Genomic DNA, 12,385 nt, shown 5'->3' on the forward strand with positions numbered 1-12,385 from the left:
TAGCAACACACTTTCTACCTCTCCAGGACTGTTTTCCCCATGCTATCATATATGACCCAATTAGGTCTGTGCTTTTGCTCAAATTATTTGCTTCTGAATGTATTTAGAAAACTATAATGTTTATTTGCTTTTGCTTCTATCACTAAAGAATACTTACTCATTTAGAGCTCTATTTGGTTGGTGCTGATCATATTTGATAACATTCACAGAATAACTTGTTTATATTCATTTTCTCATTTCTTCCAACCCATAATAACTCCTTGGGGAGGGACAACATCTGCTCCTTCGAGATGAATAGCTTCAGCCTTCCGGATGGTTTCTCCAGGCTTCAGACTCCAGGGAGATCAGCACTCCCCAGTTCTTTTGGATTCCCCAGATTTCTGCACAGAAGTTTATGGAAAACAGAATCGTAATGCTGAGGTGTTAATTAGCTATCAGAAACCTGTGAAAGAGAAAAAAAATGAGCCTAAGAGAAGATATTGAAAAAGAAAAAGAAACAAGGAAGATTTACAAAAGATTTCAAAGACCTTTAAAATCAATAGTAAATTACTTCCTCAGGGATTAAAAATTCTATAATGAATATTAAATTTCTTCTGCTCCCAAGTATTTAGTGTCTTTACTGTTAAAATATTAATACTGTGTTTTCCTAGAATGAGACTAACTTTTAAATTCCAGGCATTTAGATTTAGAATTCAATACACAGCTTATTAAAGTGTGGGAAGTGTTAATATAATTCTCTAATGTTCTTATAACTATGTCCCAAAGCCCTAGAGCACATATGCTATATGGGCCAATTAATATCCAAATTTCATAATGCATGTCATCACCATAGGCAATTAGAATTAAAAAAAATGATTCCCTTTCTGATGCTAACATGACATTGGACATTTAACAAACATTCATTGAGGGCCTACTGAGAGTGGAAAGAGGGTAGGGAGGGGGGTAAGTATAGGGATGAGAATGCAAGTAAGGGGAGGGGAAGCAAGGAAATGACCAAAACATGGTACAGGTTGAGTACTCCTTATCTGAAATGCTTGGGACAAAACGTGTTTAGATTTTGGATTTCTTCAGATTTCAGAATATTTGCGTATACATGAGACATCTTGGGGATGGGACCCAAATATAAACACAAAATTTGTTTATGTTTTATATTAGACCTATACACACAGCCTGAAAGTAATTTTGTACAATTATTTATTTATTTATTTTTTTTGAGACTGAGTCTTGCTCTGTCGCCCAGGCTGGAGTGCAGTGGCACAGTCTCGACTCACTGCAATCTCCACCTCCTGGGTTCAAGCGACTCTCGTGCCTCAGCCTCCTGAGTAGCTGAGACTACAGATGCGAGCCACCATATCCGGTTAGTTTTTGTATTTTTAGGGAGGCGAGGTTTCACCATGTTGGCCAGGCTGGTCTCAAACTCCTGGCCTCAAGTGATCCGCCCGCCTCAGCCTCCCAAAGTGCTGGGATTACTGGCGTGAACCACTGCATCCAGCCAGTTTTGTACAATATTTTTAGGAATTTTGTGCATAAAACAAAGTTTGTGTACATTGAACCATCAGAAAGTAAAGCTGTCACTATCTCAGCCACCATGGACAGTCTGTGGTTGTTTGGGATCACCATCATTCCTGACTTTTAATTTATATGCTACTGATAAGCAATCATTTTCTTACACTTATTCACACATAAGTACTTAACAGAAAAAAAATGATTTACCATTATTACAGTTAGAAAAAATGTGTTCAGTGTAACTAAGCAGCACAGGAGCATCATCAGAATACCTGTATCAGCTGTTAAACCAGCAGCAACAGACCTGGTGTGGTGGCTTGTGCCTGTAATCCCAGCACTTTGGGAGGCCGAGGCAGGTGGACCACTTGAGATCAGGAGTTTGAGACTCGCCTGGCCAACTTCGTGAAACCCCATCTCTACTAAAAATACAAACATTAGCTGGCCATGGTGGCATGCTCCTGTAATCCCAGCTATTCAGAAGGCTGAGGCAGGAGAATAGCTTGAACCTGGAAAGCAGAGGGTGGCTGCAGTGAGCCAAGATTTTGCCACTGCACTCCAGCCTGGTGACAGAGCAAGACCCTGTCTCAAACAAAAAAGAAAAGAAAAAAAAAAAGCAACAACAGATAACAGTAGGCTTTTGGTCTCCACGTATGATGCTGTATTTTGATTTAAAGGTTACTAAACATTCCATTTTACTTTTTTAAATGAGAAGAAACATCAGAAGTAGTTGAGGGACAAGGAAGTGGGTCTTCTAGGGATAAAGAGATATTTGGCTGGGTGGCTTTTTTTTTTTTTTTTGAGATGGAGTCTTGCTCTGTCGCCTAGTCTGGAGTAAAGTGGCGCGATCTCGGCTCACTGCAACCTCCACCTCCTGGGTTCAAGCGATTCTCCTGCCTCAGCCTCCCGATTAGCTGGGATTACAGGTGCCTGCCACCACGCCCAGCTAATTTTTGTATTTTCAGTAGAGATGTGGTTTCACCTTGTTGGCCAGGATGGTATTGATCTCTTGACCTCGTGATCTGCCCGCCTTGGCCTCCCAAAGTACTAGGATTACAGGCGTGAGCCACCGCACCAGGCCTCTTCTAGGTGGCTTTTTAAAATGTTTCCTCTGGAGTCATCTGCCTCATTAGCATTGGTTTTTGTCCTAGAAGTCTCTCCTTGATTTTATAACTGGCATGATTTCTTGCTTTGTTATGAGTGCACCCTGCTCTAGTCCTTCAACAAATAAGCCCATCACACATTTTCACCATGTCATCTAGAGGCGTGAGCCACCGTGCCTGGCCCTGTGTCTTTAGTCACTGTGTTCCAAGCCTTGGAAACAGCATATACAGCAACCTTCATGCCAAACTCCTTTTAAAAACCTTCTACACTCATGCCTCTGTTCAGTGCTGCTAGTATGCTTCCAAGAAAGTGTTCTTATAATTACTCTTCATTTGATATTTGGTCACATAGCTGAATTAATGAAGTCACATTTTTGGGGAAAGTATATGGCATAAATGATATTTTTTATGAGAATTTCAGCAGGAGAATGAGCAGGACAGTCATCAAGGAATAACAATATCTTGCAGTAGTCATTCAGTCCAGCTTTTCTTCAGTGAGCACTAGCCAACCACTGGTACAAAATGTTTGTGATACTAGTCAGAAAAGACATCCCTGGCGATCCATGCCCTTTTGTTAGCATAATAATGGACTAGTAAGAAATTCATTTCTTGAAAACAGCCAAGGATGCAGGCTTTTGCCTATCACAGCAAGTTTACCCTTATGCGTGCTGGCTGCATTAGCACATCCCTGCAGTTATTCCGTCCTTGGCATCCTTAATTCCTGTAGGGGCTGTCTCATCAGCTGCAGTCAGTGTCTTTCTGGGACAATAATACTAAAGCAGTGATGTTTCATCAGCATTATAGACTTGTTCTGACGTCAGATTTTAATCAGCCATGACCTTGGCAAACTCGTCAATGAATTTCTCTGCTGGGGAGAATCGCTTGAACCTGGGAGGCAGAGGTTTCACTGAGCTGAGATCTCGCCATTGCACTTCAGCCTGGGTGACAAGAGCTAGACTTCGTCTCAAAAAAAAAAAAAAAAAAAAAATTTCTCTGCTGCCTCATGATCAGCCGATGCTTTATTACAACCAAAATCTTTAACAATTTAATGCTGTTTTTTCTTAAATTTCTTCAGACTGTTGAATATCACAGTTCCCTTCAGTTTTCAGTTCATCATGAATAGTTCTTTTCTTGTTTCATGATCAGTATACCATTAAGTGGCATGTGTTCACTGCAAAGCTGACACATCCACTCTTTCAATACATGATCAAAATCTGCATTTTTAGCTTTATGCAATGTTTTCCCATTTTTAATTAACTTCTATTCATCACTTTCAGCATAGAACCTCAACAGTGCATCCCTCTGATTCTTCAGGTCATATATGATGGTCATTCCTACCCCATTCTCTTCTGTAAGATGTTTCACACACCCTGTCCAGTTTCTCCAACAACTAAAATTTCTGTGCCATAGATTAACATAAATGCTTCCTCTATTTCTTATCATTGTTATCCATGGGGTATCTCCAGGCCCTTTTGACATTTTAAATAACATTTTTATACCGTGGAGCAGAAAATAAGCAAACAAACAAACAAAAAACACAGTGAGCAATGCACTTAACCCAATGTGGGGCATTGTGGGGAATCTGCCATTGGAGAGTCCAGCCTGCACATGTGCCATTTTATTATCCTATGTGGGCGTGCCTGCATACGGAAATCTGCGTGTGCATGAAAAAAAATATCACAGCTGATGGGGGCTGCAGGGGTCTTCTTTCCCTTGGGGACACTAAGTAAACTGTGTGTTGTATACCTGTGTCTTGACTGTGACCCATCACATAGGGTCAGGAATGGAATCTTCCACTTGTGCCATCAGGTCAGTGCTCAAAAACATTCAGATTTTGGAGCATCTCAGATTTTGGATTTTTTGATTACGAATGCTCAACCTGTACCTGCGTTCAAAAGGTGTTTATAATCCCATGAGGGATGGAAGGATGAATGAATGTAAAGGAAGGTGCCCTCAGTATTTTGACATTTGTATACTGACAATAGAAATGGGCAGACTCCTGTTTTTACATTGTAGAGTCACTTTTTATGAAACCTGGAATCCAGGGCTTTGTTGAACAGACTCAATTGAAGAGCTAAGACTAGTAGCTAAGTTTTTTCCCCTAGGGCTTGTAATGTTTCTAGCTCCCAATCAAAACACAGAAAGACTCCAAGTGAAAAAACAGGTTTCACTTGCTACTGCTTAGAGAGCTTTTTTAGCTCAAGAGTTCTTTGCACTTATAAGGAAGCTTTACAGCTCGAAAGGTTGACAATATTGAGAATATAGGATCCAAGGTCAGTAGATGGAGTTTCATCCAACCTCCGTCTCTTAGAAGACATACAGCCTTGAGCACAAGCCCTTCACCTCTCTGAGCTTCAAAGGAGGCAATGCACAAAAACCGTTTATACATACCACAAAGGTAGAAACAAAAGTCAGTTGGTGTTACCATTGTTTGCTTATATGATGATGATTGAGACCATTCACCAAAATCACACACTACACCAGGGATAGAAATGACCCAGAAGGAATAGAAAATTTACTTCCTAATTAGCCTGTCCCTCTTTAACTGAGCTCTAGTCCGCAGTTCTACTCTGTCCTATAACTGTCCAGCTTCACTTCCTGTCACCCCTCTCACACTCAGCCACTTTGGCCACTGCTGAAACATTACACATCCTTCAGCCCCTTTATGATTCTTAGCACCTTAAACATGCACTTCGATTACCTCCCTAGAGTGACACCTTATTATATTATAAACTGTCCCCTCAATACACTGGGAACTCCTTGATGACAGAGATCATGCATTATTTATCTTTGTACCCATGTCAGAGTAATTTGATAAACATGGATGTGGATTGTTGAATGAATGGATGGATGCTAGTACATAAGTCATAATTTCTGCCCACAAAGAAAGAATTGTGACATACTCCAAATATGTGTTTATGTGGATTTCCCCACAGCACCATCACTCTGGATACTTTTTTTATTTGAAACAGTGTCTCTCTCTGTCACCCAGGCTACAGTGCAGTGGCACCATCATAGCTCACTGCAGCCTCAACCACCCGGGCTCAAGTGTTAGTACAGTTTTATTTTATTTTATATTTTATTTTATTTCATATTTTATTTCATATTTTATTTTATATTTTATTATTTTATTTTATTTTATTATTTTATTATTTTATCTTATTTTATTTTATTTCATTTTCACGACGGAGTCTTGCTCTGTCACCCAGGCTGGAGTAAAGTGGCGCGATCTCGGCTCACTGCAACCATCGCCTTCTGGGTTCAAGCAATTCTCCTGCCTCGGCCACGCGAGTAGCTGGAATTACAGGCATGCACCACCATGCCCGGTTAATTTTTGTATTTTTAGTAGAGACGGGGTTTCAGCATGTTGGTCAGGCTGGTCTCGAACTCCTGACCTCGTGATCCACCTGCCTCTGCCTTCCCAAAGTGCTGGGATTACAGGCGTGAGGCCCGTGCCCGGCCAATACATTTTTAAATATCAGAATTATTGATATACTATTCACATTCCATAAAGTTCAGCCCATTAAAATGTACAATTCAGTGGTTTTTAGAATATTCAGTTGTGCATCCATTCCCACTATCAAATTGCAGAACATTCTCATCACCCTAAGAGAGTCCCATCCATTAGCAATCACTCCCCAGCCCCCCACCCCTGCAACCACTAATCTACTTTCTATCTCTATATTTTTAATTGATTGCTTGCTATACAGTATACATAGCATTACATATGAGAATGCAACTCTTCTCTGGACAGAAAAGAAACGCTGAGGCAGCTTTGATTTAGCATCGAAATACAGAATCAATCTGTAACCAGCTCTATGACCTTGCACAAGTTGTTTAACTGGATTTAGTTTCTTCATAAGATAAAGAAGTCTAGAGGTGTGTAAGGACACCTTCAGGTTAAAAAACAAGCAAAAACAAAAAAGCCTTGGTGACGATTCCAGTGCTCCACCCTAGACAGCCTTTCCTGGGCTTCCGTGAGAAACGAATTTATAAAAATGAGATTTCACACCACAGCTGCCGCGGCCACTGCCCTCCCCGCGCAGAGCTCTAGAGATGTTTTCTCTTTTTCTTTTCTTTCTGATCGTGTATTTATCTCTGGGCTGGCAAGGAAAGGGAGAACTGCAGCGCCCAGGAGCGGAGGCCGAGCGCGCCGGTGCCCGCAGGAAGCCTCGCCCAGCGCGGACCGCACCCTCCCGAGACACCCCTGGAGACGCCGCCAGTCTCTGGGCCGCCGGCAGCGCGCGCCCCCGGCGTGGGAGGAGCGCTGCGAGCAGGGGCGGGGCCAGCGACTCCCGTAGCCAATCGGGGAGGCGGCGCGTCCTTGGGGGTCCGCGGCTCGCCGGGCGCGCACGGGGCGGGGCTCCGCTTGACCGTGGCGGTCGCCGGGCAGCAGAGTCCGGGCGCAGCGAGCGCAGCGCAGCGCGGGGAGCGCAGGCGGTGGCGGCACCAGGTCCCCGGGGCTCCGGCGCTCGGCGCAGCGAAGTAGCCTCCGGCGGTGGCAACTACGGCGGCGGCGCCGGGGCGATGCTGTGGGTCTCGTTGGGCGCCGGTGTCCTGGCCTCTTCCTCAGGTACCCAGCCCTGCTCTCCCCTCGCCCCGGGGAACCGCAGCGCCCGGGAGGTAGCTTTGTGAGGCTGTGGGCTCCGCTGCCGGGGAGGTGGGCCGGGGAGTGGGTGGGTGGGGCCGGGCGGGGCTGTGCGGTCTGGGCCGCCTTCCCTCGGAGGAAGAGGGTGGGGACCGAGGGAAGCGGGCGGGGGTGGGAGCGCTGTCTCCGGGCCGCCGCTGATGGCATCCCCGGGCTCCGTCCTCCTCCTGCCTCCATGTAGATTGAAAGAGGTTTTGTTCCAGGAGAAAGTTTGATGCCCAGACTTGAGGAGCCAAACTCGGGGGTCCCTGAGGTCCGCGCCTTTAAAGAGGCAGCCCTCCCTGCCGTGTGAGCCAGTGCCCTACGTGTGGGCACGTGGGAACCCGTACCCGAGCAGCATTCCTGACACGGGACCTTCCTTGAGAAAACTCCTCTGTGGGAATCCCCCTTGGGGAGGGGGCTTTGTGGAGATGGCACCCAGAGCCCGCCCAGTGTGGGTTTTGCTTGAAAACAGTGCAGCAGGTAGTCAATGGCCCTTTGTTATCTCCCCGTAGAATGGACTCGACCAAGATCTATGCTCTAAGAGCTTCAAAAATTAAATCTACCTTGCCATCTAATTAAACATCCCCGAACACTAATGTGTCCAAGGTGCCAATAATTACTCTGTCGATTCTTTAATATTTTCTTATTGCCCATACTTTCAGTTGGCTTTTGCAGTTTTGGAAAGTGTGCTGTGGAGCATACCAAAGTGGGTAGAAGTTATGGCTCACCTGTCAGGGTGATAGCCCAGTGCAAAAAAATGCAGAACACATGCCTGTCCACTCGAAGATAGGAGAAAGTTTCAGCCCTCAAAGCAAGATAGATAAGGTGGGGATTATTTGCTTTACAAAACTTCGTCCAGTGCAGAGAAGTGATGCTTAGAGTTAAAATTGAGTTTTACACAAGATTGTAGGAACACATCTATCATAAAGCGGCTCAGGGTAGAGGTAGTGACAGGTAGAGGTAGATATCGCATAGTCTTGCCGTTAAGCAAATCTCAAAAAATGCGTGTTAAATTCTGCATCATTCTCACTAATCACACGTGGATGCTCACATTCACATTTTTCCTTTCTTATCAAGATGTATTCCTACCGTAAGACAACTTCATAATTCCCTCAAAACACCTTAGCCAAGGCCATTTTGTGGTCCATATAATTACCCCCATGCTAAAAAACGTATCTGTAAAAACATTTACATTTAAGGGAATTTCCCTAGTGGTGACACAGTAGTGCCCATACAATGAGCACATTTTATTCACCAGACACATTACTAGGTGTGGACGTATATTAATACTTTAATTCTTGCAATCACTCTAAGGAGGTATTATTATTAGTATCCCTATTTTTGAATTTAAAGAGTTCAGGTAATTTTGCCAAGATTGTTGGGCAAGTAAGTGATAGAGGCAGGATTTGAACCTGGATCTGTTTGACTCCCTGCCCATGCTCTATGCTGTCTCCCAGTTCTTCTTGAGAGTTGCCCTTATTGTAATGCAGTGTCAACATATGCTATCTCTACTGGCCTGGTGCATCAGACCCCTTTACAGAGTGTTTTCTCCCACTGGGAACCACCACTGTGTACACGTATACTGAAAGGCAACACTGGCGGTCTCCAGACTCTCCCCATCCCATCCCCAGCATAAAAATCAGATGGAAATATCCAAACATGTAAACCCACCTCATTCTTTCAGATAAGTTGGCCCCAGAAGACAGGTAACCAAGTGTTTCCCTTACTGGCACTTAAAGAGCAGTCTCTCTCCTCTCAACCATCCAAGTCTATTTTAGCTCTGCATATGGAAGTACACCCCATCAGTTGGCAACAACACATCCCCTGCAGCGTTCACACTGGCACACTCTTTCTCTTGTACCAACTGTCAGAGAATTTCTGACCTGGGCCAGGCTACCTAAAAGGAAAGACTGAAATGAAGTCGCTGGGGAAAGTAGTATTAGTTCCAGGGAATCCCTGAATTCTCCATGCAGGGCCCTAGGAACAGAAAGCAGGCCTTCTGCATAGTGGGAAATACCACGTATATGGTGCAGTCTATTTTCAACACTACTGAAATACGTGTTCACCATATAAAACTCCATCTGTTGTCTTGGTGGTGGATGTAGCCACACGCCTATTCCTGATTTGATACTCACTTTTATGTTAAAGTAGTTGTTGCTTGGCTGAATGGTATCAAAAACTGATGTCACAATTGTGACAGTTTTGAAGCTGTGCCTAAAAAATTATTTCTATTATAATCTACATCCATTGTTTTATAATTTCTCTTCCCTAGAGTTGTGTGTGCGTGTACGTGTGTGTGTTCTCTTCCTTGGTATGGTTTTTAACTGTCTCTGGTTCTAAAATAATTTGCAGTAGTAAGCTTTAAAAAAGTTCATTTTTGAGCTGTGACCATATGCTGCCTGGAAACGTATCCTTATAGTTGGCATTTTACTCATGTTACTCTTGTGCTAAGAATCTCAAAGTCCCATATGCATGCTTTGAGATTTCAAATGGACCCTCCTGTCTAAGTATTTCACTCCATTCTTGGTAGCAGTAGTAAGGTTTGAGTTTAGAATACAGATCCAGCACCTCACTTCTAATATCTCTAAACTGCCAAAAATCAAAGTAGCACCAACTAAAGTTGGGAAAGAAGAACATGAGGCTTTCTTATCACACTCTTACATCAGAATGGAAGGTGTTCCCAAAACATTGTTAGAAATAAGAGTGAATAAACTTTTTTAAGTGGCTAGTGATCTGCAAAACTATGCCAAATTATTGAAATTGTAGTTTTTCTAAAGTTGTGCATTTGCAATACCTTATTAACTTAAAACTGTCCAGAATCAACAAACTTCCACTCTATATGCTGTTCTCTTTCTAAAACTTCTTATTAACTAGCAATCCATCTTTATTTCTATATTTCATCAAATTAAAAATGCCATCAGTTGTAAGACATAGCATTATTTTTCTGCTGTATGCAAAGAGAAAATATTGCCAATTTTATTATGACATTCCACTTTAAGGATATTCTTCCATGGTAAGGCATGAATAGGTCACACTAGTCTTGTTGCTTTCAAGTTTCCGTCATCTCTTCCTTGGGTTTCGGTACATTTTCCTGCCAGTGTTATTGATAGCATTGCTTGGGGTGTGACGGTTCACTTGCATGAATCTCAGTAACAAACTGTAACATAGCTTCATTAACTTATGTGTTTCTTTATTTGGTCTGATAAAGCATTTGGATCTTGCTTTGTAAAATGATATGGAAATGCCAAACAAAGACAAATGCTTCCTTTAGTAATAGAACGTTTATGTCACACTGCTGTTTTGGTGCCTTCATGCATACACAGTAATGTCTCCTTGCAGTGCCAAATGATAGTGTAATCTTTTTGAAAACCATTTCAGTGGCAATTAAACAGAACACGTGCAGTGCCAACAATGCCCATAACTCAGTAGAAGTGAAAACAAAATGAATAGCTGTGACCAAGTTTATGCACGTGCAGGGACATGACAGTTGTGCTGTGAGTACTGCCAAGTTGTCAGTAATTTTACTATACCATAAATGTTGAGACATATCTTGATTTCAGGGATGTTAAAATGTGAAAAAGTAATCTTATCAATGAAATATGGTAATCTGTGTTCACTTAGTTTCATGATCCCTAACCTGATTACATTTTTTATGTATTCATTCATCCATACAGTCATTCATGGTGTTAGACTTCAGGCTGCAGGAGGGCAAGGACTTTTTCTATCTTTTGTTTTCTACTATATACCAATTGCTTAGGACAGTCTGTTATACATAGTAAACCTGCTCAATAAAATAGATAGTAGAATGAGTGAGTAAATATCCTCCATGGAAGCCATGGAGACACATTGAGAAGCTCACTACCCTCCTGTTGGTTAGAATACATATTCTAAAAATTTTGACACTGACAGGAATGCCAAACATGAAAAAGGCGAAGCAGTCCTTGATTTAATTTACAGGGTCCTATTCCAAATATGCCATTACAAAGCTAGTTTAGGATAGAAGAAATTCCATTATATCTTTTATTCATCTTGATCACTGAAGGATTATGTAACAACTTACATCTTGGTTCTGTTGTATGGTCTAAAATCAATTTCTTGAACTCTATACTTAGTCCAATTTTACATACTTGTCCTATTGTACATTTAACATCTACCAGAATTAACAGAGAAGTGTCTGTAGGTCTCTCTGAAGCAGAAACTCAGTGCTCATGACCTTGCTTGGAAATACATCCCCAAGAATATATATATCTACTTAGGTACATTGCCCTAGAGTCCATTTTTTAACCCCCAAAATGGCCGTCTTTGCATTTTGACATGTTACGAAGAAAAAGAGAAAGAAACCTTGCTGGGCAACACAGATCTCCATCTGCCAGTGCCTCTGCTTCCTCACTGCTGCCGCCTGCTCAGGCAGAGCGCACTTTTAGACCAAGGACAGGATGCTAGATGAAGATGCCAGCAGAAGGAATGGCACAGAAACTAGCTTAGCACCCTCTCTGAAGCAGTCCCAGGATCTAAAGCCAATTAGCATCGCCCAAATAACCCCACACTCAGTGTAAGAGCTAGACCTGCAAAGACCCACCCAGCTTCCAGTCCAGTGAAACGTGGGACCTCTGAACAAGTATCTTACAAACTGAGGTTGCTAGTGGTTCCAGCCTGCTAGCTCAGGGGAAGATGATGTGGGCAGAGTGTCATTACTGCCTGTCCCCAAGTACGGTGAAGCAGTGTGGCATGGTGGTGGGTGCTGTGAAGCGACATGGTAGATAGCTAGAGCTTGCTCTTTCATATAGTAGAAAATAATGGTTAATTAAATCTTTTTGGTTATTCACTAAAGGAACTTACATATAATTGCCTTTATTAAGTATTGTTATCGTGGGCCAGACAAGGTAATGTAACGTAAACGACAAAAAGCTTAAAACTTGTTTACTGAGCATAGAGGGTGGGATGAAAGAAAACCCAAATAGTCTTAGCTGCCAATTCTATAATTATGTGGGGTGTTTTAATAGTACCCAGGATTTGTTTTAACCAGGTATGGTAAAACATGCAGACACAGAAATGACTGTCATAAAGGAAGTTTATTATACTCAAGAGTCCCCTAGAAACCAGAGGTACAGCATGGCACGCCACGCAGGGGACACACAGGGAAGCAGCA

The 12,385-nt window shown here is 42.7% G+C and overlaps 1 protein-coding gene across 1 annotated transcript in view; it reads left to right on the plus strand.

Moving 5' to 3' along the window:
• The first annotated feature begins 6,958 nt into the window (after window positions 1–6,958).
• Window positions 6,959–12,385, plus strand: part of FRY (FRY microtubule binding protein) — a 448,789-nt gene continuing 443,362 nt past the window's right edge. The window contains exon 1 of the mRNA XM_054528883.2: window positions 6,959–7,179. The gene's annotated coding sequence lies outside the window, so the exon portion shown is untranslated. The remainder of the gene's footprint in view (window positions 7,180–12,385) is intronic.

The sequence above is a fragment of the Pongo abelii genome, chromosome 14, assembly GCF_028885655.2.
Source record: "Pongo abelii isolate AG06213 chromosome 14, NHGRI_mPonAbe1-v2.0_pri, whole genome shotgun sequence".
In the NCBI taxonomy this organism is placed as follows: Eukaryota; Metazoa; Chordata; class Mammalia; order Primates; family Hominidae; genus Pongo; species Pongo abelii.